Raw genomic sequence first — 6,079 nt, 5'->3', positions numbered from 1 at the left:
ATTACGGGTATGGCTCAGCCACTCAGTGTATGATACTGGGCAAATCCCATCAACACTGTAGATTTTGGTTTCCCATTTTTTAAATGCAGATAAAAATACATGCACTTGTAAAAATAGATATGAAAAGATTGCACAAATGCCAGTTAGAGAATTGGCTCAAGATTGCAGATGGAAGCCAGTTATCATTTGCTGAATTCTCATCAAATGATTGAATTAACATCCATAAGAGTCAGGGAAGAGAAAAAAGAATTTATTGATGCTCCAGATGTGTTGGGGAATTCCTATAAGCTGGAGAATGAAAAGGACTAAGACTAGGGTGAAATAAAAGTGTAAGAAACTGCCACCTATAATACATGTGGGAAATGTCAACTAGAAGAGCATGCAAGGCAGAATCAGCCCAGAGTCAACAGAAAAACAAACTAGAATAAACCTAACTCAGGCCTGTTATTGGTCAGACCTAGATTATGCAAGCGTGGCTGGTTGGCCTTTGATTCCATCCTGATTTTTGCTAAGCATTTTGCAAATGTGAGTGTTACCAGGGCAGAAGGCAGTGGGGGGGGGGGGGGGGGGGGGGGGCTTTGGGAACTGGAAGCAACAGAGAGCTCTGACCCTTGGAAGAGGGGAGGGCCTCACACAAAGAGGGCAAATTACTGCCACAACTTGTAAAATTCCAGGCCCGTCCTCCAAAATACCAGGGACATGGAACAGTAGTTCTTTTAAAATTGTGAATAGGAACTCTCAAACTCAAAGATAAAAAGAAAACCAGGAATGACCAAAGAATTGACAAGGAAAGAAAGGCATCAAACTCGACCTGTGGATGAATTCACACCTGCTGAAAGAGAAATAGAGCAATTAGGAGACTTTAGAAAAGTATAGTTGTTGATATGTTACATTCTTAAAAAGGAATCAACTAGAGATTTCGGAAATTAAATACTGGAACTTTGAATAAAAAAATCTCAATAGATGGACTGAGTAGCAAAGTGGACACGGTTGATAGATAATTAGAAAGCTAGGAAGTTCTGGTAGAAGGTATATCTCAGAATATCACATAGAATGAAAATGGGATGGAAAATATGAAAGAAAATATAAGGGAACTGAACAACATTGACAAGTTTAAACATCCATCTAAATGGAATTCCAAAAAATGAGAACAAAGCAAACGGAATGATGAAAATAATGTAAAAGGAAGAAAAAGAAGAGGTGGCAGAAGCATCAGAAGAAGCAGATTTTCCAAAAGTGAGGAATGATTTAAGATTGAAATAACTTACTTAAGACTGCGTGTGAAAAGAACTCATTAGATATATTACTGTAAAATTTCTGAGCCCCAAAGATGAAGACAAGATCCCACAAGGTTCCACAGAGAGGGAATAAACTGGTTATGATGAGAAGAATAAGAATCTTACTGACTTCAGACTTCTCATTGACAGCCCCAGATACTTAGCAAACAGAGAAGTGATGTCATCAAATTTCTCTGGAAAGGTCTTAAACCTTTCAATCATAGAGACAGGCAAAATAGTATCTAATTAAAAGGACAAATTAAAAAAGTGTTTGGACATACAACAACGCAACAGGTTTAATACACAGAGATTCTCTCTCTCTCTTTGAAAATGAGAGAGAGAGTAGTTTTGTGGGGTTGAAACAAGCTTACTTACGCTCAGGAAACCTGCATTCTTTTCAAAAAATAGAGCAATTTTGTTACGTCTAAAAATTCTTTCATACCCTTTGCCAGTCAATCTACAGCCCTACCAGAGGCAAGGGCTGGTTAAGATCTCTTTAGTGATTAATTTTTCAGGTTCTTGAACTCTGTAAAATTAGCATCATATATTGAATACTCTTTTATGCCTGGATTTTCCATTCACCAAACGCCTATGAGACTTAAGCCATGTTGTGTGTGTTGGTATTTCATTCATTTTATTGCTGAGTACTATCCCATTATGTCCCATCCTATATGGGTATGATCGGCTCATTGGCAGGCCCATGTCACAGGAAATAGCTCCGTCAATACTAAATTCCAATATTTTACAATCTGATCTAGGTAAATATTGAAAAAGACTAGTTTAGTACATTCAATGCTATCTTCAATAGGAGCAGGCTGACTTTCCTCATCAATTACATGATCAATCCTTACATGATCTAAAAACAAGTGATTCTGGAAAAGAAATCTGAGAAAGACCTCCTTGGAGCCTCCCTGGAAGGGACTTTATAGATATTCTTTTTTTTTTTTTTAACATCTTTATTGGAATATAATTGCTTTACAATGTTGTGTTAGTTTCTGCTGTATAACAAAGTGAATCAGCTATACATATACATATATCCCCATATCCCCTCCCTCTTGCGTCTCCCTCCCACCCTCCCTATCCCACCCTCTAGGTGGTCACAAAGCTCCGAGCTGATCTCCCTGTGCTATGCGGCTGCTTCCCACTAGCTATCTATTTTACATTTGGTAGTGTATATATGTCAATGCTACTCTCTCACTTTGTCCCAGCTTTCCCTTCCCCTTCCCCATGTCCTCAAGTCCGTTTTCTACGTCTGTGTTTTTATTCCTGCCCTGCCCCTAGGTTCTTCAGAACCATTTGTTTTTTAATTTTTAGATTCCATATATATGTGTTAGCATATGGTATTTGTTTTTCTCTTTCTGACTTACTTCACTCTGTATGACAGTCTCTAGGTCCATCCACCTCACTACAAATAACTCAATTTCATTTCTTTTTATGGCTGAGTAATATTCCATTGTATATATGTTTCCCTTTACTGCAGATAATAACTTGTTTAGGTTATAAGGACAATCCCATCCTGACTCTATAATTTACTTCTTCCAAGTTATTGCTGGTTCAGTCAACTTAAAGAATCTCTACACATGGTGGCGCCTTAAAAAATCCACAAATAATGGATATATATTCAACTGATGCTTTTAAATATGATTTTGAACAATGATACTCAGAGTATCATATATGTCCATTATTTGTAGATTTTTTTAAGGTGACACCATGTGCAGAGATTCTTTAAGTTGACAACAAAAGGAAGTTTCATTAAAATAATTTCTCATCTTTAATCTCTAATGTCTTTAATCTCTACTTTTAAAATCTCTTCATTTTATTCTACATGCAGCTTACCCTGTTTGTAATGTATCCACCAGTACAGATTATAAAAACTATATTTCAACAAGGGACATGCTGGACTTCCCTGGTGGCACAGTGGTTAAGAATCTGCCTGCCAGTGCAGGGGACATGGGTTCAATCCCTGGTCCAGGAAGATCCCACATGCTGTAGAGCAACTAAGCCCATGAGCCACAACTACTGAGCCTGCACTCTAGAGCCCGCACGCCACAACTACTGAAGCCCGCCTGCCTAGAGCCTGTGCTCTGCAACAAGAGAAGCCACCGCAATGAGAAGCCCGTGCACTGCAAGGAAGAGTAGCCCCCACTCACCGCAACTAGAGAAAGCCCGTGCACAGCAACGAAGACCCAATGTAGCCAAAAATAAATAAATAAATAAAATCTATGTTTAAAAAAAACACCAAGGGACATGCCACTGAATGTCATGACTATTCATGTGCTGGTTCTAGTGCTTTCAAACAAATTTGCTTTGTGGGACTTCCCTGGTGGCACAGTGGATAAGAATCCACCTGCTAATGCAGGGTACACGGGTTCGAGTCCTGGTCCGGGAAGATCCCACATGCCACGGAGTAACTAAGCCTGTGTGCCACAACTACTGAGCCTGTGCTCTAGAGCCTGCAGCCACAACTACTGAGCCCATGTGCCACAACTACTGAAGCCCATGCACCTAAAGCCCATGTTCCACAACAAGAGAAACCACCTCAATGAGAAGCCTGTGCACCACAACGAAGAGTAGCCCTCGCTCGCCACAAACAGAGGAAGCCCACACGGAGCAACGAAGACCCAACGCAGCCAAAAATAAATGAATAAATTTTTTTAAAAAATTTGTTTTATGGTGCTCACTCTATTGCATTTTTGAGTAGGTTATAAATCTTATTAAAACCAATAAAAATATAATTTCAGGATGTTTAAAAAAAATGATACTCTGATCAACTACTAGCCTATAGGAATATTAGTAAGATACTATGAATAAACATTCATGGAATGTTTGCTGGAACAATACTTTTGGAATGTCTTGTTGATAAGAATCGACCAAACTTGATCAAGATTATAAAATACTGTCATTCAACCTAATCATTTGAATCACTCCAACTCTCAGTCAGACTAGCCCTTTATCAATGTTCAGAGGTATTTCCTTTGCAGTAATACTACAAATTAAATCCCAAACACTCAGACATTTGAAACCTTGAGTTATTCCTAATGAAATGATAAAAGGTTAAAATTTCTTAGACATAAAAAAAAAGTGAGGATTGTACTAAACTGTATTACATTAATTTTATCAATAATGATACACTTTTTGGACAATACTACGAAAAGAAAATTCCTTGTGCTATAAAGACAGACATACAAATATTCCTGAGAATCAGGAACTGTTCTTCATGACATAACCCAGATGTGAAACACCTACAGAAATAATAAATTTAACCACACCTCATGCGAGGCTCCTGGCTTCTTATCCTATGAGGGAATCGGGTTCTTCTCTGCTAAGCCAGGACTGTGGGAATCTTAGTTAAGACCATTCCAGTGTATTTCCTCCCCGACTCCCCCAGTGTACTATGGGTCCTTTCAAAGAGTCCGGAACTGTCAAGTACACCTGGAATTATACCTGCGAGCTGATGAGACACCTCTAGCTCCAAGTGGTCACCTATGACTGCCCTTCAGAATGACTATCATAATAAAGAACACACTTCAATCTATGCAGCCATATCAAACTAGTTTATGTTCTTTAGCCCACAGAGTTAAGGATAATGGAACAGTCTTCAGTTTTCTTTGGCTGACTGGTAAGAATCTGTGCCATTGCAAACACAGTGGATTAACACCAAAGGAAAGCTGGAACAATCTATATGTAAGATAAATAAAATTGCCCCTGGCTTTCTATGCTTTTACAACAGGAAACTGTTTCTTTTCCTAAGTTAGTTCCCTGATATTGTAAAAGTAATTTGCCTCCATACTTCTATCTATCTCCGTTTGCAAGATACATTCTGCATGCTATCTGACTACAGATAATGTTTTAGCATGAATTTGTTTTCCTTGAATACCAGGAATCCCAAATTAAGGCAAAACCTTATCTAACATTGTGACTTGTGCATCTTCACTTATATATAATGAGCTAGTTAGGAGCGGCCGCCTTGAGTCAACATAAATGAGGAATTTGGTGAAGATGTTTCTAGGAAAAGCTCACGCTCTGTATAACTGTGTAGGACGGTGTAGTAGGACCAGATGTCATCTCTTTCTGACATTCTTCTCTTCATTGTGTCACATTAGAATGATCATATCAAAAGGGGCTGGATCCATAACCACAGGGAAAAAGTATTTCACTAAATATTTTGAGAGATATTTACATATGCAACTTACCCTACATGACGGTAATTTTGTTTTGCTATGTTTCATTTAAGAGACATTAATATACATTTTATATTTGTCAGGCACTTACCTAAGCATTTCACAAATGTTAGCCCATTTAACTTAAAAAAACAAAAACCTAGGGAGGGATAAATTGGGAGATTGGGATTGACATATACACACTACTTTATATAAGATAGATAACTAATAAGGACCTGCTGTATAGCACAGGGAACTCTGCTCAATACTCTGTAATGATATGGGAAAAGAATCTATATAAGAGTAAGTATATGTATATGATAACTGATTCACTTTGCTGTACACCTGAAACTAACACAACATTGTAAATCAACTATACTCCAATAAAAAATAAATAAATAAATAAATAACAAAATAAAATTTATAAGAAAATTGGAAAAAAAAACAACCTAGTGAGAATAGGTAGTATTATTTACCTCACCTATGAATGAGGAAACAGAGGCACAGAGAGATTAGATGACTTGGTCAAAGACACACAGCTGGTAAATGGTAGGATTAGGATACAAACCCTTAGTTACAATCAGACTCCCAAATTTGCAGAGGCAGCAGAACATGTGACCCAGAGGGAGGGACCAGGTGGAT

This window comes from Balaenoptera musculus, chromosome 8 (assembly GCF_009873245.2).
Source record: "Balaenoptera musculus isolate JJ_BM4_2016_0621 chromosome 8, mBalMus1.pri.v3, whole genome shotgun sequence".
Taxonomy (NCBI): domain Eukaryota; kingdom Metazoa; phylum Chordata; class Mammalia; order Artiodactyla; family Balaenopteridae; genus Balaenoptera; species Balaenoptera musculus.
The sequence above is the reverse complement of the archived record's forward strand: the minus strand, read 5'-3'. Positions refer to the sequence as shown.